The 27,192-nt window shown below is 47.4% G+C and overlaps 1 long non-coding RNA gene across 2 annotated transcripts; it reads right to left on the reverse strand.

Annotated features, from left to right (window-relative positions):
* Positions 1 to 859: 859 nt before the first annotated feature.
* On the reverse strand, positions 860 to 15,481 carry LOC110137962 (uncharacterized). 2 transcript variants are annotated; one of them, XR_002314080.2, is made up of 4 exons: positions 14,495 to 15,481; positions 12,911 to 13,018; positions 5,160 to 5,238; positions 860 to 4,636 (listed from the first exon to the last, which is right to left on the reverse strand). It is a non-coding gene; the product is annotated as an uncharacterized lncRNA (long non-coding RNA). The 2 variants fall into 2 exon arrangements; XR_011491028.1 differs by having other exon boundaries at positions 860 to 5,238.
* Between the last annotated feature and the right edge of the window lie 11,711 nt (positions 15,482 to 27,192).

Genomic DNA, 27,192 nt, shown 5'->3' on the forward strand with positions numbered 1-27,192 from the left:
AATGGAGATTGCAGCCCTTGCCAGCCCTTCCCGCTCATCACCCCCATCCTGCCCACAAAGATGGTCGACACCAAGCCTCATGGCTTTTCTTTATCAGTCTTACAGAGCCAGCCAAGAAGGCAATCTTAAATCCTGTAGTCAAATGCTGCCATCTTTTCAATTTTATGGAAAGGGACTTGCACCAAAGTGTTCTTTCGCGTTCAGATTCTCTCGTTCACTGTGATGGTTTTGAGAGTAAGTCGTGTTTTTCCTGTAGTTTAGTCCGTTCAGTCTTTGGGCTGTGAATGGCTTCAGAGACTGGGCTGTGATGTGTGCACTCATCCTTCTACTGACTGATGTGGGGGTTGTTTCCAGACAGAGCCTGCTGGACGAATCACCCTTCTGTCCTAGAGCCAGTTCTCTGTTGGTGTCCTAAGGAGATCTCTCATTTTTACCACCAATAAACGACTTGAAAATGGGGGAACCTAGAGAAATCCTAGGAGGAACTCGACCCTGACCCTCTTAGGAAATGGAAATTCAGATTCATTTCACTTTCTGGGCCAAGAAAACAACACAGACTTCTTGAGGACGTAGAGTCTGAAGGGAAGGGGAGGAGGCCACAGAGGACAGGGCTTCAGGCTTCCAGAAGGACTGAGGAGGAGGATTCTGTCTAGAGCAACCTAAAATTGTTTGGGCTTTCCCTGGTGGCTCAGCAGTAAAGAATCTTCCTGCCAGTGCAGAAGGCGCAAGAGATGTGAGTTCATTCCCTGGGTCAGGAGGATCCCCTGGAGAAGGAAATGGCAACGCACTTCAGTCTTCTCCCTGGGAAATCCCATGGACAGAGGAGCCTGGCGGGCTATGTACAGTCCGTGGGGTCACAAAGAATCAGACACAACTGAGCAACTGAACACAGACAGAAATTATTTAATTCAATCTTTTGTGCAGAAACCTCTCCAAATGTCTGAGTATCCTGGCCTTCTTGTCTTCCCAAGGCAGGTGGGCAGGGAAACCTCTCCATCCCCATCCAAAGGAGCAGCCGGTCACACCTGTCTGGACACTGGAACCCGCTGTCTGCACCTGAAGGCAACGGGGGCCAGAGGGTGGGGACTGGGCAGGGTGGAGCTTCTCCCCCAGCAGCCTCCGCATAACAGGTGATGCACGGAACAAACCGCCTCGTGAGTTTCCTGCAGTGATGCTGTCCAATCTGAGGGCTCGGAGAAGACTTTAATGATCAGGCCTGGAGTGGTAAACTAGAGCCTTTCAGCAAGACCCACTGGCTAGCGTGAGCCCAAATAAATTCAGTCCTGTCCTTGTGGTCTGTGTTAGCCACGGTCAAGCATTGCAGATGGCTTTTAGGGCTCGAAGAAAACACATACACACACACAGATAAACTTGACACTTCACCACATGACTTACTTCTTCACGCCAAGTGTCAGGAACATCCCTCCGGGCGGGGGCTGGGGGACAGGTACAGACAGCTCAAACTCGTAACCCAAGGAACAAATACAACATAGTTTTTTAACCAGTCCCTCGTTAATGTACATACAGGCTATTTCCAGTTCAATTTTTTTGCAAACAGTGATGTGACAGTCACCCTTGTGCATACATTCTCACATACTGAGGTTTCTACCGCACATGTCAGAGTACATTACTCGCCTCCTCCTCCTGGCCCCTTCCTCTGGCCATGTTGCCTTCTCTGAGTCTACCCTGGATCACCTTCCCTGTGCCCATCAGCACCAGTTACACCTGCCCGATTGCAAGGCCTCGACCTTGCCAAGCCTCATCCTGCCTTGAGGCCTCTGTGTTAACTATTCCCTCTCCTGGAAGGCTCTTCCTTGATAATCAGTGACTTCTTCCTTGCCATTCAGAGCTCAGGTAAAATGTCACCTCCTCTGAGAAGCCCTCCTGCTTGTAAGCTTAAGTAGCCACCCTCACTCTCTTGTATTATACTAATTCTTTGTACAGCCCTCTGAGTATTGAATTGTGTCCTTAACAAGTTGTTGAAACTAACACAGCATTGTAAATCAACTACACTCCAATAAAGTTAAAAGTAAAATAAATAAGTAAATAAAAGGATATAGTTGACTGACCCTTGAATAATGAAGGGGCTGGAGGCAGGGACACTCCATGAAGTTGAAAATCTGAGTATAATTTATAGTCAGCCTTCTGTATACATGCTTCCTCCAAATCCATGACTTTATATACTGGGTTCAACCAACCTCAGATAACATAGTACTGTTATAGTTACTATTGAAAATAACACATATATAAGTGGACCTGCACAATTCAGCCCAGTGCGGTTCGAGGTCAACTCCTAGTACCTGTGAAAGTGACTATTTGGAAACAGTCTTTGTGGATGCAGCCAAGTTAAGAAAAGGTCAGACTAGACTCAGAAGAACCCTAATTCAACTACTGGTCTCCATATAAGAAGAGGTCATTTGGACCGAGAGATGGGGAGAGGAGCAGGCTTTGTGACAGCAGAGATAGGAGTGCTGCATCTACAAACCAAAGGCCAGCAAGGATGCTGGCAGCCACCAGGAGTGAGAAGAGAGGCAAGATTCTCCCTCGGAGTCTGTGGAAGGACTCAGCCCTCAGTTCTGGACTTCTGGTCTCCAGAATTGTAGGGGGATATTGCCCAGTTGTTTTAAGCCACCTAGTTCACAGAAATCTGTTATGGTATCCCTAGGACATCAGTGCACAGCCCTGATTCCAACCCAGTACATTTCTATTTCTTGCTGTGTTTGTGTGTGGTCTGCATCCTCCATGAGAATATCAGGCCTGTGAGAGCAAGGCCTTCTCTCTCCTGATCGTGCCTACACCTTCAGTGCCTGACACATTGACATTTTGGGGATGGAGTGACAGTGTGTTATGTCTGAAAGAAATAATTTCCTAGAGGTGAGGACTCAAAATGTAAGTGCATGTTAATTTCAACAGACTATCAGGTTCCTTTCCCCCCAAACATGTCCTCCTAGCAGGGCGTGTGGGTGCTCATTTCTCACATCCTAATTGGCTCTGGGCAGTGTTACTCTTTTTAATATTTGCCATCTGGAGGGTGTACAAGGAATCTCATTGCTGTTCTTTCATTTTCCTGACTATCAAGAAGGATGATGAAATTTTCATAGATTTATGGGCTGTTGCAACTTTCCTATGAATTGTTTATTCATATCTTTGCTCATTTTTAATTGATATGTGTGGTAGACATAATAAAGATCCCCTCTCAAAATCGTCTGTGTCCTAGTGCCCAGGACTTGTGAATATATTAGTTTACATAGTAGAAGGGAACAAAGGTTGCTAGTGGAATTAAGGTTGCTAGTCAGCTGACACTGAAAATGTGGGAAGATCACCCTGGATCATCTTGGTGGGTCCAATGTCATCACAAGGGTCCTTAAAAGTTGAAACTGGAGGCCGTGATCCAGCTGTGGCACTAGTGGTAAGGAACCTACCTGTCAATGCAGGAGATGTAAGAGATGTGGGTTCGATCCCTGGGTCAGGAAGATCACCTGGAGGAGGGCATGGCGATCACTCCAGTATTCTTGCCTGGAGAATCCCACGGACAGAGGAGCCTGGTGGGCTACAGTCTATGGGGTCACAAAGAGTCTGACATGATTGAAGCAACTTAGCACAGCATAGCATAGCACATAATCAGCTCACACTAAGATGGGGAAGATCACTTTGGATCATCTGGGTGGGCCCAATGTCATCACAAGGGACCTTAAAAGTTGAAACTGGAGGTAGAATAGAGAGATCCAGAGACATGGCAGCACGTGGTCTCAGCCCGACACTGATGGCTTTGAGGATGGAGGAAGACACCAAAGACCAGGGAATCCAGGCCACCTCTGTAAGCTAGAAAGACAAGGAAATAGATTTTCCCTAGAGCCTCTAGAAGGAGGTCAGATGTGCTAACACTTTGATTTTAGCCCAATGAGATTCCTTTCAGACTTCTGACTTTCAGAACTACAAGATAATAAATTTGTGCTATTTTAAGCCACTGTTTGTGATCATTTGTTAGAGCAGCAATAAGAAATTAGTGCACTATATGCAGCAAATAGCAAATGCTGGAGAGAGTGGAGAAAAGAGAACCCTCCTCCTACATGGTTGGTGGGAATGTTAACTGGTCCAGCCACGACGGAGAACAGTATGGAGGCTCCTCAAAAAACTAAAAATAGAATTGCCATAGGATCCAGCAATCCCACTCCTGGGCGTAGATCTGGAGAAAACTCCAGTTCAAAGATATATGCACCCGTAAGTTCATAGCAGCACTAGTCACAATAGCTAAGATGTAGAAACAACGTAAATGGCCATCAACAGATGAATGAATAAAGAAGATGTAATACTCAGTTCAGTTCAGTCGCTCAGTTGTGTCTGACTCTGCGACCCCATGAATGTCAGCACGACAAGCCTCCCTGTCCATCACCAACTCCTGGAGTCTACACAAACCTATGTCCATCGAGTCGGTGATGCCATCCAGCCATCTCATCCTCTGTCGTCTCCTTCTCCTCCTGCCCCCAATCCTTCCCAGCATTAGGGTCTTTTCCATTGAGTCAATTCTTCGCATGAGGTGGCCAAAGTATTGGAGTTTCAGCTTCAACATCAGTCTTTCCAGTGAACACTCATATATAAAAAAGAAAGAATGCCATTTGCAGCAACATAGAAGCACCTAGTATGAAGAAAGTCAGACAGAAAAAGACAAATATCATATGATATTGCTTATATGTGGACTTTAAAAGATGACACAAATGAACTTATCTATAAAACAGAAACACACTTCACAGACATAGAGAACAGACTGTTGGTTGCCAGGGGGGAAGGGGAGGGATGGATTGGGAGTTTGGGATTAGCAGATGCAAACTATTATATATAGAACGGATAAACAACAAGGTCCTACTGCATTGCACAGGGAACTATATTAAATACCCTGAGATAAACCATAATGGAAAATAACATTAAACAGAATATATATATATATATTTGTATAACTAAATCACTTTGCTGTAGAGCGGAAATTGACTCAACGCTGTAAATCAACTATAATAAAAATCTTGTTTTAATTAGTGCACCATGTTTGAATTTTCTTATCAATTCATGGAAGCCTGATGTAGGTTAGGGATACAAATGTTTTATTTTCTTGCATCTGTGCTACCCTCACTGTCTGGTAAAGGAATTATTGGCTTATAACTTACCTCCTTCCTCATTGAGCCTCAAGGACAGGATCCATATTTTATCTTGGTATTTCTAGCAAAACAGAACTTGGCAGGTGCACTGAAAATGTGGAATGAATGAAAACACTGGTGAACTAGTCACATTCAGTCGTCCCTGCATCTGACTCATCCCTGTGCGCCACAAATTGAACCAACGGGTAATGGGGAGACCCGGGTATTGTCCCATTTCTGGCTGTTTCCCAGGTTTAGCTCAGAGATGAAGTTGATCATCGGTTCCCCAGATGATGGGGTCCTGGCCTGTCATTCACTTCCTGGGCGGGCTTAGGGTATGTAGCAGGCTGGGGAGGGGACCTTTGCACTCAACCAGATTCATGGACTGCAGAGCTGGCATGGCTTTGGGAAGTAGACTTGGACGGGATGGGGAGGATTCCCGAATCCCTGAGGACTCCTGTGTGTCACGGACTGCAGCAAGACATTCTCCCATGAAGATGAGGACGGGGTCCCTGTTATCTGTCATGTGGCTCACCAGAACTGGAGCGGCCCCAAGTCTGGGATACAGCACAGGGGATGGAATCCTGCTTCCAGGATTAGATTATAACACTGTCTTCGGCTCTCCAGCCGGCTGGGTCACTCACGCTGCGGGAAGCCACGTCACCAGCAGCCCCATGGAGCAATCTTTGTGGCAAGAGACGGCAGCCATGTGCCAACAATCACATGAGTGAGCTTGGAAGCAAATTTTTCGGCTCCTGCTGAGCCTTGAGCTGCTTGCAACTCTGTCCCACAGCTGGACACATCCTCACTCGAGCTCAGAGCCAGAACCACTCAGCTAAGCTACTCCTGGATTCCTGACCTCCAGAAATTGTGAGATAATAATTTGTCTTATTTAAAGCCGTTAAGTTTTGGAGTGACTTTTTATGAGGCAATAGTAACAAATAGGGTTGGGAATCCTTTTTCTTCACAGTTTTGAAAGATTTGCTCTGAGGCTAAAGTTCTAGTTTTCTGTTAGGAGACCTTATTTTTTTTCACATGTCCTGACATTGCACGGTGGTTTGGGTCTATATTTTCCATTGGGCTGGGCCCCTGGTGGGCCACTTCAATATGAAAATTCATGTCTTTCAGTGCTGGGGAATTTTCTGGAATTATTTCCATTGACAATTTCCTTCTTAACACTTTTTCTAGTCTCTGTTCCTGAACTTCCTTTTATTCATATTTTGAACCCTGGGGATTCATCTTTAATTTTCTGACTTACTATACCCCTTTTCTCAATTTTCCATTTCTGTGGTTTTCTTCCTTTGCTTTCTGGGTAATTTCTTTATCTTTTAATAAATCTTCTTCTTCTATTTTTTATTGTGTTCTCTTTTTTTTTGTTCCTTCGTTTTTACTGAGTGTTCCCTTTTCATAGCGTCTGGTTCTTATGTTAGATACTGTATCTTTTCTTTCACTCTAAAAATTTCAATACTAGAGCTATGGAAAATTTTTTGTTTGTTCTGTTAAGTTTTCTTCTCCCTGCATAGTCTCGTGGATTCTTAGTCCTTTCCTTCCGTGAGGTCATTGCTGAGTCGGCGTCTACACCGAGATTAGTAGGGAGGTCTCCTGGGGGAGGAAACCCAGCAGAGCTTCGGCCAACCACGTGGACGAGCCTGAATGGCCTTCCTGGCTTGATGCTCGAGGCCTGGGTCACGAAGTCTCGCCCACCGAATGGAATCTGGGCTGGGAAGACTCAGTAAAGTGGGAGTTCCAGCTGCTGGGGCTCTTCGGGTCCTCATCTCTCTGTACTCTCCAGCACAGCAGTTTCCGGGGAAGCAGATTCTTACACGGTGTCTCAGGTCTCCCACAGCCCCAGTCCAAGTGGAAGAACGAGGCACGGCAGCAGTTGCATCACTTCTCACAACCTAACCTCGGAAGTCACACGATTTCTCTCCGTGAAGCAGGAGTCAAAGCCCACGCAGGTTTAAGGGAAGGAGAATAGCCCCCGCCTCTTGAAGGGAGAGTGTCAGAGTTCTCATAGAGCACGTGGGGCAGGAGATACTGTGCTGGCCGTTTTCGATACACATTATCCTAGTATTTGGGAATTCCCAAATGGCGCTAGTGATGAACTTGCCTGCTGATGCAGGAGATGTAAGAGATGCAGGTTTGATCCCTGGGTGGGGAAGATGCCCTGGAGGAGGGCATGGCATCCCATTCCAGTACTCTTGCCTGGAGAATCCCATGGACAGAGAAGCTTAGAGGGCTACAGTCCAAGGGGGTCACAAAAAGTCAGACACGACTGAAGTGACTTAGCATGCACACACGCACGTCCTCGTATTTAAGCAGACCATGGCCTCAAAAAGCCTGTATTCGTTCCCTATTGCTGCCACCACAAGTCTGGTACTTTGAAAATCACAAATTTATGATTTTACAGTTCTGGAGGCCAAACTCCAAAATGGGTCAGAGGTCCAACTGGCCGAATCAAGGCCACACTTCCTCCGGAGGCTTTGAGGAGGTCCCGTCTCCTCGCCTTCTCCTGCTTCCCTTGGTTGATGGCCCCTTCCTCTGCCTCCACAGCACATCTCTGCTTCCATGTTGCATCCTCTCGGACTCTGAGCCCCTCGCCTCTCTCTCATAAGGACCCCTGAGGTGACACTGGGTCCAACTTGATAACTGAGTACACTCTTCCCATCTGCAAAGACCCTTTGGCCATGAAAGATTCCATTTTTACAGAATCCAGGGACTATGAGGTGGACATCTTCAGAGGGGACATAATTCTGTCCCTGGACTGACTTATATAGAGCTGCTTGCATGTGTCTTTCTTGGGTGGCAGAGTCCTGAGGGGTTGATCCAGTGGACCTAAGAAAGCTTTGCCCTTATCCCTGGGGTGCCTCCCCTTAAGCCAGAAGCATTCTTTACCACATACAGACCACTCCCAGGTTTGTAGAAGCTCAGGACTGGAGTCAGCTCTGACACCTTCTTCCCTGGTCATCAGCCTTCTCTCTGCTCCTGGAATTCTGAGCAAAGACACAGCTCCATGATCTCTCACAAGCCTGGCCCAATCCCAAGAATCTATCTGGCACCGTGATGCAGAGCCCCCTTTCCATGTCTGGTGAGTCTTTGGGTAAAATGGACCCTCTCAAGCTGGGAGAAATAGATGATCAAAGCCAAGACACGTTTATATTTAAATTCAGCTCTGTAAATAGGCTCCTGATGGGCAGGTAGGGAGGGGATAATGTGAGGGAGATGAATAGCAGAGGCTCAGCCCCCAGGCAGGGCGCCCCACTCAGACTGGGCCACCCTCGTGCCTCAGACCCCTCCAGACTCGGACATTCCCGCCTCTCTTGCGCTGATCACCACTGTCCACCCTTCCGCTCCCTCCCGCCTTCTGAGTCGCTTCTTTCCATGTGTCAAAGACACTCATTTCATCTCTCTCTTCTATAATGAGAAATTTCAAAACTGCAGACAGTGTAGAGAGCAAAAGTATCACACATCCACTTGCCACCTGCTCAGTGGTGATAATTTTAACAGAGTTTGCTTCCAGTTTTTTTCTTAGGCATGAAACACTATAGGTATCACTGAAGTCCCTTGTGTGACCCTTCTGAGTTCTTTTGTCCCCCCTAAACTGAGCCCTTCCATCCTTAGAGGAAACCACTCTCTTGACTTGGATGTGTCCAAAAAGTATGTCCACATTCTTTCCACATAAGTGTGCCTCCATAAACAACAGATTACAGACATGATCCACTACTATCTACAAATTCAATGTAACCTCTATCAAAATGTCAGCAGCTTTTTTTCACAGAAACAGAAAAGGTGATCTTCAGATTTATATGGAATTGCAAGGGAACTTGGATAGTTAAAATAATCTTGTCAAAGAAGAATAAGGTAGGGGGAAGGGTCTCATACTTCCTGGTTTCAAAACTTACTGCAAAACTCTAGTAATTAAAACAGTGTGGCAAAAGCATAGGCCATACAGACCAATGGAGTAGAATAGACAGCCCAGAGCTAAACCCTCCCATATGTGGCCCACTGACTTTTGACAAGGATGCCAAGGTCATTCAATGGAGGAAAGAACAATCTTTTTAGCAAATGGCACTGGGAAAACTGGATACATATCTATGTGCAAAAACTTTGGGCCCCTTACCTAACACCATACACAAAAACTAATTTGATACAGAAGAGAGATCTAAAGGTTAAAACTTTAAATTTCCTCTAAGAAAACAGGATAAGACCTCAACATTGAATTTTACAACAATCTCAATGGACTTGACACCAAAAGTACAGGTAAGAAAAGGAAAAATAGATAGGATTTCTTCAAAAGTTAGTCTGTTTTTCAGAGAAAGAAAAATATATGATATCCCTTATATGTGGAATCTTTAAAAATGATAAGATGAACTTTATTTCCAAAGCAGAAATAACACAGACATAGAAAATAAACTTGTGGTTACCAAAGGGGAAAGAGTGGGAGGGATACGTTAGGAGTTGGCGGTGACAGCCTCGAGGGGTGGGATGTGGTGGGAGGTGAAGGGAGGTTCAAGAGGGAGGGGACGTATGTAAACCTGCGGCTGACTCATGCCGACACATGGCAGAAACAAACTTGATATTATAAAGCAATTACCCCTCAATTAAAAATAAATAAATTTTAAAAACAGACTGATATCTTGACTTAGCTCTAACATTAATCTACAACAATGGTTACAATAAAATGAGATCCCAAAAGAAAATTAGGAGTTGGGATTAAAATAGACACACAGCTGTATGTAAAATAGATAACAATAGGGACCTAACATATAGCACAGGAAACTATACTCAATATCTTGTAATAACCTATAATGGAAAATAATCTTAAAAATAATATCTATATTTATATATGTATATATGTATATATATATATATAAGAAAGAGTAAATCAACTATATTTCAATACAAATTTTGATTTAAAAAAATTTAAGAATATAGAGCTAAAAAAAGAGGATATGAAAAGATGCATTACTCAGATATGAAGATTTCTGGGGGGAGCCTAAAACTTCCCAAGCAGGCCCAAAAATGGCTTAAGGGAGCAAGGAAAGGAGACTTGCTCGGGTCATTGGAGGATGGGTCTGGGGTAAAGGCTCCAGGGCACAGACCTAGGCTTGCAGGATTTGAACCTCCTGATGAGGCAAAGGCAGGCAGTGCTCAAGCTTTCTGATGAGCTTGGCAGATCTAAGACAGGAAGGAAGAGGGAACAGTGGAGTTTGAAAGGTTTCAACAGTCCAATATCAAAAACAGAGCCAGACACGGTTATAATCTGTGCTACGGAATAAATGCTTGTGTCCTCTCAAGACTTACACACTAAAGCCTTAAGCCTCAACGTATTTGAAGGTGGGAGCTTCGGGAGGTAATCCTGTTTAGATGAGTTCGTGAGGGTGGTGCCCCTGTGATGGGATTAGTGCCTTTATAAGGAGAGGCAGAGACACAGAGCACCATTCTCCACCAGGTGAGGGAACAGAGAGAAGTGACCATCTGCAAACCAGGAAGGAAATCCTCACTGGGAACAAAAGTTTGATCTTGGACTCCCAGCCTTCAGAACCGTGAGAAATAAACGTCTGCGGTCTAGGCCCCACGCACCTAGTCTGTGGTATTCTGTGAAGGCAGCATGAGCTGACTGAGACATTGTAAGTCTGATGCTATTGTATTTTTTCTCAAGTCTATTGGTCTCATGTTTTCCACCTATTCACGTGTAATTTTTATTTTTACTTACTTATTTTTTGGCTGCATGGCTTGTGGGATCTTAGTTCCCCAGCCAGGGATTGAACCCATGCCCCTTAACAGTGAAAGCACAGAGTTCTCAACACTGGGCCATCGGAAAGTCCCTGTCTTATAATTTTTAAACTGACTTTAAGATATGATATATAAAAAAATCATAGAATTTAAAGACATTATTCTTCCCCAGAAAGTATTCCCTCCTCTCTTAGGCAGATAAGGTGGGGGATCATCATCTCAGCCCGACCAGAAATTGAGTTGGGTTGGACCGGATTCCAGTATTGGTCAGTGTGCCTCTGGCCTCAGACGTCCCCAGAGTAAGACGTGTCCTGCATTTCTTGCCACTCCTTCTAGCTGCCTTCTCAGGCATGGTCTCCCTACATTTTTGACTCTAAGACTGGCCAGTCTTTGTCTCCTTGGCCTCAGAAGTTCTGCTTCTCTGAGATTTTAAGCTTAGCTCTTTCACCACCACCTTCACATGCAAGCAAAATATCTGGCTAATGTCTTGAGGAGGAAAGTTATCATGTTTCCTTTTTATTGAAGTGTAGTTGGTTTACAAAGCTGTGTTAATTCCTGCTGCCCGGCACAGTGATGTACTTATACACATACATACATTCTTTTCTATATTCTTTTCCATTGTGGTTTATCTTAGGATATTGAATATAGTTCCCTGTGCTATACAGTAGGTCCTTATTGCTTATTCATTCCCTGAGCAACAGTTGGCATCTGCTAATCAGACACTCCCAGTCCATCTCTCCTCCAATCCCTGTTCTCTTGGCAACCACAAGTCTGTTCTCTGTGTCGGTGAGTCTATTTCTGTTTTGTAGATAGGTTCATTTGTATTATATTTTAGATTCCACATGTAAGCAATATCATGAGGTATTTGTCTTTGTCTGACTTACTACATTTATTATGATAATCTCTAGGTCTATCCATGTTCCTGCAAATGGCTCTATTTTGTTCTTTTTTATGGCTGAGTAGTGTTCCTTTGTGTATATGTACCACATCTTCTTCATTCATTCATCTGTTGATGAACATTTACGTTTCTTCCATTTCTTGGCTATTGTGAACAGTGCTGCTATGACATGTTCTTGATGGCCTTTTCCTATAGCTGTATTTTGGCCTCCCAGGGACTGAAAAACAATGTCTTGATGTCCAGCATCCTACACTACCCTACCACATAGTGTTCCAATGGGAAACCGTAGATCATTGCTATTCTCTGGTCATTCAGACTCATCCACGTGGCTGACCCAAGTCCTGCCAGATTCTCCTCCCATTAGTAGACCTCTCTGCCCAAAACTCAGGCTGAACACTGACTCAGCAATGGCCTCATGGAAGAAAAGGACTAGGAATCCCAACTCACCTAGAAAGAAATTTTCCATCTCTGGAATTTTAGTTTCGTCCTCACTTCTTCTCTTCCACAGAGTTCCAGTGCCCATAAAATATGATTTCTGTAATTTATCCAGTTTTTCCCAGGTGCAGCATGAGAAAATGTTGGCTGCTGCCTACCACATTCTATCCCAACATATTAGAACCTCTCTGGCTGTTTCATTTTTACTGCTGCCTATCACAGGATTATCCCCCTTATGTAGGGGATAGAGAAATGTGAGAATATGGTCAAGACAAGAGTGGTGTATGTTATAGCTAGTTGAACAACTCCAGTGGAATTTCCAAATATTTTTCTTTCTCACTCAAACCAGGGAATTAATGCCTTCCTCCCATAAAAGATTTGAATTGTAAGACTCTCAAGGCTCAAGCAACGTTTAACCCAACAAAATAAATGTCAGTGGCAGTGATTCATCCATCTGCAGTGAGTTGAAGAATAAAAGAAAGTTTGGGCATGTGATCTTCTTGTCATCCTTAAATCTTTCTTGCTTGGCAACTACTCTCCATCTACTCCTCGGGCTGGCTTAGGATCTGAAGAAACAGTAGAATAACTGAAACAGAGTGAGTTTGGAGTCAGGCAGCCTTGCTTTTAAACCCCTGTGTTACCTTAAGGAAATGACACAATCTCTCTTAAGTTCTGGTTGCTTCCTCCATAAATTAAGACAAGCAATACCCACCTCCTAGGGTTGTTGTAAGAATTGTGTGAGGTCCGGAGCACCCCTCCACACACAGGGAACATCTACACATTGTCCTCCTCAGGCCTCACTTGTCCTCAGCTTACTCTTCTGCAAAATTAAGATGTGCCAACCATACAGTCATATCCAACTCTTAGGAACCCATGGACTATAGCCTGCCAGGTGCCTCTGTGCTTGGCATTCTCCAGGCCAGAATACTGGAGTGGGTAGCCATTCCCTTCTCCAGGGGGTCTTCCTGACCCAGGGATTGAATCCAGGTTCCCCACACTGCAGGCGGATTCTTTACTGTCTGAACCATCTGGTCTTTCAATGTAAAGTGTTAGTTGCTCAGTCATCTGGCTTCCCTGGTAGCTCAGTTGGTAAAGAATTTGCCTGCAATATGAATTCCCAGGGAGACCTGGGTTCAATTCTCGGGTTGGGAAGATCTCCTGGAGGAGGGCATGGCGACCTACTCCAGTATTCTTGCCTGGAGAATCCCCATGAACAGAGGAGCCTAGTGGGCTACAGTCCATGGGGTCATCCCGAGCTGGACACGACCGAGTGACTAAGCACACATGCACACAGCCATACAGAGTTGTTTTGATTCTGTGGCTCAGTGAGACCATGTAGGTGAAAGGGATTTGCAAATTGAAAATACTGTGCACAAAGACTTGGTCTCTCCCCGCCCCCCTTTGACTGTGATGCAAGGCACACGGGATCTTAGCTCCCCAACCAGGGATTGAAACCGTACTCCCTGAGGTAGAAGCACAGAGTCCTAACCACTGGACTGCCAGGGAAGCCCAAGATTTGGTGCTCTCAGGGGCTGAGGTACCAAGCGACGTATCTCACAGCCAAGTCCAAAGGCTGCTCTGGTTGATTCTTCTTTCTAAAGGTTCTTCAATGTTAGTGTCATCCTCAAGGCGCCCGTCTTCATAGAGCAGCCAAGTGCCGTCTCCCACAGGAAGCCTCCCTTCAGGTGATCCAGCCAGTCCCTAAAGTGCAGGTACTTCAGAGCCTGGTGGGCTCTTGTTGCCCATCTGATCCCTGGGATACTCTCCTGTTGCCCACCTGACCCCTGGGATACTCTCCTGTTGCCCATCTGACCCCTGGGATGCTCTCTTGTTGCCCATCTGATCCCTGGGATACTCTCCTGTTGCCCATCTGACCCCTGGGATACTCTCCTGTTGCCCATCTGACCCCTGGGATGCTCTCTTGTTGCCCATCTGACCCCTGGGATACTCTCCTGTTGCCCATCTGACCCCTGGGATACTCTCTTGTTACCCATCTGATCCCTGGGATACTCTCTTGTTGCCCATCTGACCCCTGGGATCCCTGGGATACTCTCCTGTTGCCCATCTGACCCCTGGGATACTCTCCTGTTGCCCATCTGACCCCTGGGATGCTCTCTTGTTGCCCATCTGATCCCTGGGATACTCTCCTGTTGCCCATCTGACCCCTGGGATGCTCTCCTGTTGCCCATCTGATCCCTGGGATACTCTCATCCACGCCCATCAGGTTGCCATAATGGTGCAGAACTTGGAATCACACAAAACATCAGTCAAATGAGATCCCACCTCTGCAACTTACCAGCCATGTGACTTTGGGTGAGTCTGTTCAGCTTCCTGCCATCACTTTGCTCATCGAGAAAGCCAGGATATAATAATAAGGGGACACCTCCACGATATTGTAGGTTCCATTGAAGACCATTGAGATAAAGCAGATATCACAATAAACTGAGTCACATGAATTTTTTTGGATTCCCCAGTGCATCTGAAAATTTTACTGACACTATACTGCAGCCTATTAAGTGTGCAATAGAATTGTCTAAAACAAAGTACATATCTTAATTTTAAAATACTTTTCTGCTTTAAAAAAAAAAAAAAAAAAGCCCGCTAACCATCACCTAAGGGCCTCCCTGGGGGCTCAGATGGTAGAGAATCCGCCTGCGGTGCAGGAGACCCAGGTTCAGTCCCGGGGTCAGGGAGAGCCCCTGCAGAAGGGGATGGCTACCCACTCCAGTGTTCTTACTGGGGGAATTTCATGAACAGAGGAACCCGGCAGGCTACGGTCCATGGGGTCTCAAAGAGTCAGACACGACTGAGCGACTAACACACACAACCATCACCTGAGGCTTCAGCAAGCTACAATAGTGACATCAAACTTTGCTGATCACCAATCACCATAACAAACAGACGAATAAAGAAAAAGGTTGAAATATTCTGAAATTACTAAAATGTGACACAAGGCCGGCACATGTTGTTGGAAAAATGGCGCTGATAGACTTGCTCAAGGGTGGGGTTGCCACAAACCTTCAATTTGTAAAAAGTGCAGTATCTGTGCAGCACAACGAAAGGAGGCCTGGCTGCATCTACTTTTCAGGACTGTTGTCAGCGGCGGATGAAAGGACAGGAAGCCTGGTGCACAGGGCAAACACCTGCAAACAGCAACTGTCCTTCTCCCTGGGTCCCTGACTCTTCCTGCGCCCACGTGCCTGGCTCGGCGCTGGGTCAGCGTCTACGCTCACTCTCCGCAGCCCAATCTCCTTGAGGCCCAGCATCTCTAAGGACCGGCGCTCTCTCGGCTTTCCCATCTCCCTGGTAACGAAGGAGCGGCTTTCAGGGGGCTGGGCCAAGGGCCAGTGGGAGCCAATGAAAGCGCGGGGAGGCCACAAGAAGCCAATGGGTTTGAGGTGGAGTGGGGCCGGCCTCTCTGGATGCCCCGCGCGGGGCTCCCAGCTGCGCTGTCCAGGCGGGTGCGGGCAGGGCACAGGGCCAGCCACCGACTTCCATCCCCTTCCCAGCCTGGGAGAGCACGAATAAATTAGCTATTCTTAATAGGGCCTGAAAGGGAGCCTATTCTGTCTAACAAGGAAGACAAAGTTTTGTCAGTATGTATTTCTCCAACTCAAATAGTACAGTGATGTGGGCTAAGAAGGAAGACAAAGTTTTATCAGTTGTCTATTTCTCAAATCCCGGTTCCTCACTGATGGGGCCTGAGCAGGACCAGGGTGCTGGGTGCCCAAAGGGGCCTCCTGGGCAAAACTCAAGTGGTTTATGCTCTGCTGGGCTTTGGCAAGAAGAAAAGACCATCTGTGGGAGTGGGGCATCTCCTGGGGTGCTGGCAAACAGGAGGTTTCAGTCCTCCCCCAGCTGGGTCCCTGGGGCCTTCGTTTGACAGCACCTCGGGACCAGTCTGAAGTGGGCGGGGCTTCCGTTGGCCCCTGCAGACCTCACAGCAGACCTCAGCCTCAGCCTGAACCCTGCTAGGGCCCAGTCGCTTCTGGGTCCTCCTCGCCCATTACCCCTGCTCCTGGATTCCTCTGCTCCTCACACGTGAGCCCTTCCCTATGTTACTTGCAAGATCTTCAGCGGCTGCTGTTTCTCTTCCTTCCAGCCTTAGCTTCCCTGACCACGCACCTGCAGGAGATCCCTCCTGCTTATCACTCTCCAGCACATCATCTGGGTCTCTTTTCCAGGGATTACCCCAGTATGGAATCATTAATGCATCTGTTTGCTGTCTACTCCCCAGATAGTGACAGCAGTTCCACCAGGCCAGGGACTGGCTGTCTTGTTCACTGTGTATCCCAGGACACAGAGGAGACACTAAAATATACGATGAATGAGTAAATCAACGAATCCAAAATATAGCATTAAAGTGCCTCCTGGAACCACTCTTGTTGTTGACAGATGAGCCTGACTGACAGCCTTATTCTCCACATTCACTTGAACAGGGACCTATCACTGGTGATGGAGCTATGTGGAGTCCTGTATTAAGGGACACTATGGGCCAAACCCATCTGTATGACCCTCTCACAACTAATAGGAAGGAGAGGTCCTGCCAGTATCTCAGACTTTGGGAATTTTCTATAACTGTGGTAGACAAGCTGCCCAGAACTCCCTGAATATCTTCTGATATTTTATCAAGTGTAGAGGGTCTACACACTTGTCAAAACAATAATAAAAGTGACTGCTATATGCTGAGTGCCTGCTATGTTCCTGTACCAGACAGTTCCCTGTCTCAGCTCAGGATATCATAATGAAATGCCACAGACTCAGTGGCTTAAATAAGAGGCATCTTCTTCTCACAGTTTGAGAGACTTGGAAGTCCAAGATCAAGGCGTTAGCAGATTCAGTTCTTGGTAAGGGCCCACTTCTTGGCTGACAGGTGGCCACCTCTTTGCTATGTCCTCATATGGCAGAGAAAGAGCTCTGTTCTCTCCTTTTCTTATAAGGTCACTAATGTTATTGTGGGGTCCCCACCCTCATGATCTCACAGAAACCTAATCATCTCCCAAAGGTCCTACCTTCTAATACCATAACATTGGGGTTTAAGGTTTCAATATAAAAATTCAACAAGCACAAACATACAGTCCATAATATTCCCTACAGAGACTATAGTTTCTACAGAAATAGCACAATGTAACTGATTAATCTCCTTTAGTTGGTCTCAGCCCAGGAGATGATGCAGCTCAGAGTCACAGAGTAAAACTAAAGGCTGCTGGCCTCCCCCTACAGTAAGCCGCCCCCTCAAACCTGCTAGCTCACCCCCAGAGCTAGCAGGAGATCACACAACAGACCCTGGGCTCTGATCTGGCTGGTTAATTGATCACAGAATTTGTGGCTAAAAAAAAAAAAAAAAAAGATTCTTATAAAAACAACATCTATCCTGGATTGGGATGGAACCTTTTACCCCAATCACCCCATTTTGGACTTTCTCATTTATTCCTTCATCCCACAAGGGTCTGTTGAGAATCTCCTCCCTACCTAGGGATACACAGTGAACAAGACAGCAGAAAGTCTCTGGCTCCACAGGCGTGTTTCTGAAGTTCGGGGCAAGTGTGTCAGAAAGATCCTGCAAGCAAGACCCATATCCCAGGCCCGGCAGGAACCCAGTGTTTCCTGCTCCTTTGCCCCCGGCATCCCCTGCCCCAGTGTCCACCTTCCCTCCGGCAGCCACCACCTCCCACACCTCCCCCTCGTTTCTTTATTTGTTTTACCACATCGGAGGGGGTTTTAATGGGAGAAAGGGCCCAGGAATGGGGTTGTTTGAGGACAAGGAAACGAGCCACTTGCTGTGATGAATGTTCTTGAAAAGCAATTTATTTTTTCACGGGTAGCTCGCCGGGCTCAGGAACAAAAGTGCTTTGGCTGCCTATCAAATAATAACAGAGGCGAACTGTTTTCTCGGCGGTTCTCTTTTCCTGCACACGCTCACTTGCGCCTCTCACTAGGCATGACAGAAGTGACATCGAGTTCAAGGGCTCCCTGGGGTCCCCTCCCAAGATAAAGTGGCGGCTGCTTTCATGGGCCATGGGACCCTCTCCCTCCTGCCTACCCTCTCCACTCTCCATGCATTTGCTTCCAAAAGACGACTGTGCTGCAGAGACATTCAGTGGAGTGGGTCCCCAGGAAACCAGAGATCAAGTGGAAACATTGGACATGCTGCACTCAGTTAAGCAAGAGAAGAGACAGCCCTGCCCTCTTTGCCCCTGGACTCCAACCACATGCCCCACCGAAGCAGCCATCCTAACACCTTCCTGAGGTTTTCGGTTCCCCTCCCTCCTCAGGAGCAGAATCACTTCCCCCAAGGATGGGCTCCCAGGCTTTGGAGTGCGTCTGCAGAGAAGACCTCTCAGGTGACTGACACTCCTAGCGACTCACTGGGACCCCGCTTTTGCCAAATGATGGTTGTGCCTGGCTGTCTGAGAGAAGCCTCTCCATCCCTGGGAACAGGAGCTAAAACAACACAGGGCCCTGGCAGGGCCAGGGAACAGTGACCGTGTCTGAGACTTACCGTGATGAGGGCCTGAGTTTTAGCGATAATTCCAGGAAGACAGAAGTCTCCTCCTAGCCTGCATCTATCAAGGAGGACCAGACCAAACCCTGCCTCTCACTCCTGTTCCTCTTTGGGCTGACTCCCTCTTTTCCATTTGCCGAAGGAAATTTCTGAAATTGTCAGAAACAAGAGGCTGTGGAGGGGAACCCTCTGCCTGGATGGAAGGCAGACTTCCGCATCTAATCATATCGCCCACATGTCCAGAAGAGTGACCTACCTTCCCCAGCAGCTGGTTGGGGTCAGGGACTTGGTTTTGTTTTCCTGAAGAGGGGAATAAAGTCTCTCAATCCAGTGACTATGGAATAGAAGCCTTTATCTGCTCTTAAAAGAACTTGAGACAAGGAGCAGAGGGTGGGCTCCCTTTTGCCCAGTCTGCCAGCCCCAATTCTGGAGATGGACAGATCTCTGGACTGAGGCCCCCAAATCCAGCTCCCAGCAGTGCTGCAGAGGCAGGGAGTGGAAGGGTCAGGCCCAGGCCCTCCTTCTTCCTCTTGAAACTGTTAGCCAGACTGCAAAGAGGGCCTCCAGTGAGCTTGGCCCTGGTATCACCCACTTTCAGAGTCCCCTCCCATTCAGTGTGGGCTACCCTTGGGGCTGGCTTTTGTCTAGCGGAATGTGATGGCAGTGATGCTTGAACTTCTGAAGCTAAGTCCTAAAAAGCCTTGAAGCTTCTGCCAGGGTCTCCTGGGTGATGCATCTGGAGGTAGCCAGGCCCCATGTAAGAAGTCTGACTCACTCAAGACCACCAGGCTTGGAGGAAGTCTACACAGAGGGGCAACGAGGGCCGACAGATACCTGGCTGGCCCCCAGCTCCCCCGGCCTTCCCAGCTGGAGTGACAGACACAATAGTGGCACAGGCCTGTATGACTGTATCACTGTAGCCTCAGGACTCAGCTCCGGCCACCACCTCAGGACAACTGCAAGAAAGGCCCCCAAGTGAAAACCGCGCAGCTGAGCCCAGTCAACTGATGAAAGAAAAGGAGGCCTCACTGCTGTAAGCCACTACATTGTGGAGTGTTTTGAAATGCAGCACAGAAACCCAGGACAGAGATCCTGGCCCAGAGAAGCAAGAGCTTTGCAAGGAATTTCCCAGGCTAGTTGGAGAAGGAAATGGCAACCCACTCCAGTGTTCTTGCCTGGAGAATCCCAGGGACGGGGGAGCCTGGTGGGCTGCCGTCTATGGGGTCGCACAGAGTCGGACACGACTGTGGTGACTTAGCAGCAGTGGACAATGGTTTCAATCAGTAGCTTTGAACTTGGCCAGTTAAGGAATCTTTTGTCCATGGGAAATCATAATTAGAACTCTGATATGTAAAAGAGACAAAAGTATGGTAGTAGCTCTCTTCTTTAAAAAGTGGGAAGGGCAACCTCTCCTTTTCCCCACCTGCCCCTGGGCAATGAATGAGACTCCACCGCCCTCCCAGGCCTCTCTCTCTCTTTTCCTTTTTTCCCAACAAAGAAAAACACCTCCCAGCAAGTTTTCTTCAGCCACATCCCTGGTCCAGAGGGAATCATGGCAACAGCCTTCTGTACCTTTGAAAGTGACATACTCAGGATCTTCTCTTTTCAGCCCCCACATCCTCTGGCAACACCCTGCCTTCCTTCACCAAAGGACACCAGCAGTCCAACCAGCAACCCCCAAGATGCCAGAACACATCTTCTGCCATGAGGCATTGTTATCAAGAGATGTTATCAGACTCTGCTTCCAGCTCACCTTTTAGAGAAGAGGCAAACAGATATAATCCCTGTTGTGTCAATGGGGAATACTGGGGCCAAAGATGGTCAGGCTCTCAGTCCAGCAGGAGATTTCTCCGGCCTCAGTCCCAGTCTGTCTACTAACCCTGACCCCTGCAAGCATGCAGGCTGTGGCCCTAAGCCTGAGAGCAGCATACACCTTGCTCTTCCAAAGCCAAGCCAAGCTGAACCTCAACTCTCCTCCCAGACCTCGCGGAGCAGAGGGACCCAGCATGCCCTGCTCCCTACCTGGCTTGTTCCACTTGATGCTGAAGACTCAACGCCCCCTCTGGAGGCGATGGCCACGCCTCCATACTTGGCCACGCCCCCGCACCGAGCCGCTGAGTCCCTCGTCGATCTCGTTTCCTTTTCATCCTTATCGCCAAATCCCCCCTCACTCTGTTTTTCTCATCGTGCTGACTTCTCCTTGGGGAGGGCGAGTACTTGCATAACAAGCACTTGACTCGTCTCCAAAGCCAAGGTTTGTTCCAATGGGTTTGACTTTCAACCTCCCCACGTCTCCTTGAGAAGATGAACCGCGCTTTTGTACCACAAGACATGCCAGGAATAGCTCCCCCGCAGTGCTCGCGGGAGGGGCAGGGATCGTGAGGAAGAGGCCGCAGCTCAGCTAGACATCTAAAAGGTACCATTAAGATGATGGACGCCTTTTTCCATGGTGCCTTGGGCAAGCCATTGCGCTTTATTACTCATCTCTTCCGCAGGGAGGTCACGGCATGTCCTGCGCTCTCTGGCCGGGATGCACGCTCTGGGGACCACACTCGCATCCTGGGGAAGAGAGGATTCGGGAGCAGGGCCTCAGGATATTCTATCTCTGCATCCTTACCTGGACACAGGGCTTGGGCAAAACAGACCACACTCCTGTGGTCAAGTCACAAACACCACCTCTCCCTCACCACAGTCACCACCCCCTGCAAATCAGCAGATTTTCCCAACAGTCTGCAACTTCTCATCATGGGAAAAATCCCAGAGGCAAAATCAGATTTCTGACCAATTTAGAAACATCTGAACATACTCCACAAACAACAGTAGTGATAGTCACCAATTACCTAGCCATTACAGTGACCAAAGGTCGCCCTAGGCATTTGAGACTCCCTGCAAAGCAGGTTTGGCCATCTCATTTGTTCAGAGTCTAAGGGAAGTTCAGAAAATTGTTCCTTGATACTTAACTGGCAGAACTGGGATTTGAAATGACCCCTGGCTGGGTCTAAAGCACGATGTTCTTCCTGTTGGTGACACTGCCCATGTGATGCAGAGGGCAGGATCTAAGATAGAAACGAGGCTGGACTCAAGGCCTGGGAAGAACTGGGTTAGTCTGAACCAAATAATGGGGATTGGTGGCCTCCCTGCCTCCCAGCCAGTATTCCCTGGCTAACCTCCACCAGGCAGACATGTAGCCTGTAGAACCGGGCGGGTCCTTTAGGAGCATCCAATGGAAGAAAGGGGTTCAGGAACTGAAGACCCACTATGCGGTAGGGCCATTGCCACAGGAACCTGGTGCTCTCTAGAGAAAGCCCATGAGGCGTGGGTTGCCTGACCCATTTCACAGATGGAGAAATAAGGTTTGACCAGAGTCAGAGGGCCCATAAGACTTGCAGATATCAGGTCAATCGTATTGAGTCCAAAGTGTGCTTTCCTACCACAACCTCAAGCTGCATCTGTGAGGAGAGAGCTTGACTTTTGACTCCAGAGGGTCAAACCACCTGGCCTTTTAACCACCACTGGGTACCACTCTCAAAGGGCACTGAGCAAACATGACCATGTGATTTCTGTCTCATCCCTGAATCGCCTTCTGGCTCATATGGGATAACATCTGGGTGATTATTACCAAAAAGAACAGTTTCTAATTCCCTCATTGTCCAAATATGGTTTCCACTGCTGTGCTTAAAAAATTCTTTTCCCCTCCTTTGGTATGTTAAACCATCTCTCCTGAAATATTATAATGATCTTTGTTGACACCATCGACTAGCTTTTTAAGGTCTTTCTGTGTAAATACAGCAAAGATAAATTTCAGGCCAACTCCCGTCTGAATCATTCCAAGCCTGGAATGCTGAAGGGTCTGGGTGAGTGAGCCTCGGCTGTACCTGGTGTCAGGAGGAGGAATACATTACCCTTGACCTTTCTCAGAGGAGCTGAGTGGCTGATCCTGTCCACTGGGAAACAGTCTGATGGGAGAGCCTTTCCTCCTCCCCCACTCTCCCTCCCACAGCCCAGAGACGGGGAGGCACAGGGCAAGGCTCACCCCTGGTCTGTGTTGCCGCCTTCAGTTTGCAGCTCACGGCCACCCTTTGTCTGCCCTGCTCGCTGCAGACCCATCTGGACTCCCTGGCCTTCTGCCTTCCTATTGGATTTGGTCCTGGGAAGCCCAGCAGAAGATGGGAGGAGATTGAGGGTGGGGAATTCAAGCCTCCGAGGCTCCCTCCCAGCAGGTCCCCTGTCTAGCGATCCTTTCCAGGCAGGTTTAGCAGCTCCCTCCTCCCCTTCCCCTGGCCCCTGTGTGGCCATGGGGACTCGCTTCAGGTTGCTGCCCTGGTCTTTGACAGCAACCCTGATACTAGGAACAGGAGTCACCATTTACAGAGGCTTCCCTGGTCAGTCATTTTATCTACATGATCGTGCATAGTTCTAAGAGCAGCCCTTTGAGGAAGGCATCCCATGTGTCAGCTGAGGAAGCTAAAGTGGTGGCCGCTAAGCAGCTCGTTCAATGCACTCACTATGGCAATCCTGGTCCCAGCCCCAGGGTGACACTCTTCCAAACCCTCCTACTTCAACCCTAGACTGCCGACCAACTGGGTCTTCCCCAAAGACTGGGTCACCCTTGCCCCCGTCAGTGCCAAAGTTGGGGCCCATCTCTTGGCTAAAATGCTTGCTGTCCAATTCAGAAGCAGCACATTTTGAACTCAAAGGGATTGGAACCACATGTCCTCAGCCCAGTCCCCACTGCTGTTTCTGGGTCTGTGTCTCATGTGACCATTTAAGTCTCCTCTCCGCACTAACCTCTCATCCATTTCTCTTCCCTCTTGTTTCTCCATTTCCCGAAAGTGTTCACAAGTTTCTGATAGATTAACAAAGAAAGAAATAGAACCTCCTGCTTTATAGACAATGAGTAAGAAATGTCATCAGTAGACATAACAGTCAACATAAACTACATAACACAACACTGAAATCAGCCCATGAAGAAAAGAGGGCGTGTGTGCATGTTCAGTCACTTAGTCATGTCTGAATCTTTGCAACCCATGGACTGCAGCCCACCAGTCTCTTCTGTCTATGGAATTCTCCAGACAAGAATACTGGAGTGGGTTTCCTTGTCCTCCTCCAGGGGAATCTTCCAGACCCAGAAATCAAACCTATGTCTCCTGGATCTCCTGTATTGCAGGCAGATTCTTTACCCACTGAGCTACTGGTAAGACCTGAGGGAAAATATCCAATTGACCAAAAACTAAAGAAAGAATTAGATCTTCTTCATGAAGCTTAGATTTGCACGATGCACTCAAAAGAAACTAGACTTGGTAGAAATAATGGCTAAAAGCACACACATGTGCAGGCACACACACAGCAGAAAGCAAATTATAAAGGGACAAAAAATTAGTTGTAAAATTTTGTTATAAATTTAAACTTGTTGAAAGAAGTGAAAGTCGCTCAGTCGTGTCTTACTCTTTGCCACCCCATGGACTATATAGTCCATGGAATTCTCCAGGCCAGGATCCTGGAATGAGTAGCTATTCCCTTCTCCAAGGGACCTTCCCAACCCAGGGATCAAACCCAGATCTCCCACATTGCAGGTGGATTCTTTACCAGCTGAGCCAGCAAGGAAGCCCAAGAATACTGGAGTGGGTAGCCTAGCCCTTCTCCAGAGGATCTTCCCGACCCAGGAATTGAACGAGGGTCTCCTGCATTGCAGGCGGATTCTTTACCAACTGAGCTATCAGTGTTGGATGAATATAATTTTAATAAAATAGCAAAGAAATGATAACAAGTGATAATTAGACTGTATGAAAACCTAGAATTGAAATATCATGTATTTGTTCTGAAAACTAGTTTCACAGTGAGATTTTATCAGTGTTATTGTAGTTCTATTAAAACATAAATATTCCAAAGGTTTTAAAATCCAAATAGCCTCAGTCTTTAAGAGGTGGAGTCAAAATGCCAGAGCCAGAGACATGGATGGACCTAGAGAGTGTCATACAGAGTGAAGCAAGTCAGAAATAAATATTGCATATTAGCGCATATATGTGGAATCTAGGAAAATGGTAGAGATGATCATATTTGCAAAGCAGAAATAGAGACACAGATGTAAAGGACAAACGTGTGGATACCAAGGTGGGAAGAAGGGGTGGGATGAACTGGGATACTGGAATTGGCATATATACACTATTGATGTGTGTCTGTGTGTTAGCCGCTCAGTCGTGCCCGAGTCTATGCAACCCCATGGTTTGTAGCTTACCAGGCTTCTCTGTCCATGGGATTCTCAGGCAAGAAGACAGGAGTGGGTTGCCATTCCCTTCTCCAGGGGACCTTCCCAACCCAAGGATGGAACCCAGGTCTCCCACACTGTGGGCAGATTCTTTACCGTCTGAGCCACAGGGAAGCCCATACACTACTGATGCTATGCACAAAATAGATACGCAGCGAGACTCTCCTGTAGCACAGGCATGCTTCTCAATGCTCTGCGGTAAACTAGATAGGAAGGAAATTCAAAAAAGAGGGAATATGTATACACATATAGCGGATTCACTTTGCTGTAAGGTAAACACTAAAGCAACGTTGGAAAGCGACCATGCTCTGATATTTTTTTTTAATGCCAGAGTCACAATCGAGGACTTCAGCTTGCTGCCTCGCTCCCAGTGGGCCCTCAGCGTCCTGCCCGGCTGTACCTTCAGACCCGAGCTTCCGTCTCAGCCCCGCTCTTCATCTGGGCCCCACCCCAGGGTCTGACCTCCAGTCTCATTCCCCCTTAAAGCCTCCTCTCACTCTCTTCTTGCTGCCTCGCTCCCAGTGGGCCCTCCAGCGTCCTGCCCGGCTGCACCTTCAGACCCGAGCTTCCGTCTCAGCCCCGCTCTTCATCTGGGCCCCGCCCCAGGGTCTGACCTCCAGTCCCATTCCCCCTTAAAGCCTCCTCTCACTCTCCTCCTCCCGATACCAACCAGCTCCCCATGCCTGACTGGCCCTCCTCCCTCTGATCATGAGTGGAGTGCTCTCTCAGGGCCTCCCAGCCACCTGCCCAGACCCAGACAAGCCCGAGAGCCCTGAGTGATGTTAGCCCAGGAAGCCTGGTTCCCGCTGGCAGCGCTGCAGCCTACGTTCACAACGCCCTCCTTAGAAGCCCCCTGGGCCTCACATGAACGAGATCCACGGACTCCCATCCTGGGCACCAGGAGCCGGGCAGACTCGCTGAGAGTATCAACCACGGCAGAGCTAAGTGTTCAGGCCCCTGTCAAAGGTTGAACCATCTGAAGTCTGTCACATGTGTTATTTCCAAACCTCCTAGCCATCCTGCAGGGCAGGTATTACCCCTTCTTTTAGAGAGATAATGGGCTCAGAAAGATTGAGCAACTTGGCCAAGGTCACCCCATTTTTAAAAGGTGGATGTGTAATTGGAATCCATACCTTCCTGGACTCTGAAGTCCATCATGGTCTCCACTCCGGGGGTGTCCTCCACCCTGTTGAGAACAACCAGTGAAGCAGAGAGACAGAAAATAAACATCTATAAGAAGGTTTAGAGAGCTGCCACGCAGTGGGGGACTGGGGTGCAGAGACTGTGAGCAGAGGGGAGCCCAGAGCAGTGACCCCAGCATGGGACCACTTTCCTCTAGAAGTTCCTGAGAAAGTAAGAACACATGAGAGCCTGAACCACAATTCCTAGGGATCTAGGACAAACTTGGAAATTCAGGGCCCACTAAGGATGTCCTGGTAAACATCCCAGACTTTCAGCTGAGACCCAAAAGCTATACCCTACGAGTAAGAGTGAACCACTCATACTGTAGCTAAAGCCCAAGATTGGGCTGGATTAAAGTGATCTGGGATGATGGAGCCCCTAGCCTCAAAGGCTGCCATAAGCAAACATAAATCTTTTCTTAAAAACTGTAACATCATCCAAGATGAAAAAGCTCTAGAAATCTCCCATACCTATAATTAACAATAATGTATCATACACTTAAAAATTTGCTTAAAGGATATATCTGATGTTAAGTGTTCTTACCACTAATATATTTTTTTAAAAATTGCAGCATCATCCAAACTCTCAAATTAACACTGTTTAAAATACAGTGTTTGGCATGCAATCAAAAATAACAAGGTCCTTGAAGAGTATAGATGACACGACCAAGATCTTGGAGAAAAAATACACAATAGAAATAACAGACCCAAGGAGTTCCACATATTGGAGTTACCAGGCACAGACTTGAAATTCCTGCTTAATACACTCAAGGAAATGAAAGATAAGTTTAAAATTTCAGCAGAAAACATAAGCTATAAAAAATTCAAATTCTGCAACTGAAACAAAACAGGACGTTGAGAACACAGTGGGTACATTTAAGAGCTAATTAGGCCTGGCTGCAGAGAGGATTAATGACCTGGAAAGTACAACAAAAGAAAATATCCAGAGGAAAGCTCAAGGAAACAAAAGGACAGGACAAATCAAAAAATACCTAGGAGACATCTAAGATACAGTGATGATTCCAGACCTATCACTGGAATTT

The sequence above is a fragment of the Odocoileus virginianus genome, chromosome 13, assembly GCF_023699985.2.
Source record: "Odocoileus virginianus isolate 20LAN1187 ecotype Illinois chromosome 13, Ovbor_1.2, whole genome shotgun sequence".
NCBI lineage: Eukaryota > Metazoa > Chordata > Mammalia > Artiodactyla > Cervidae > Odocoileus > Odocoileus virginianus.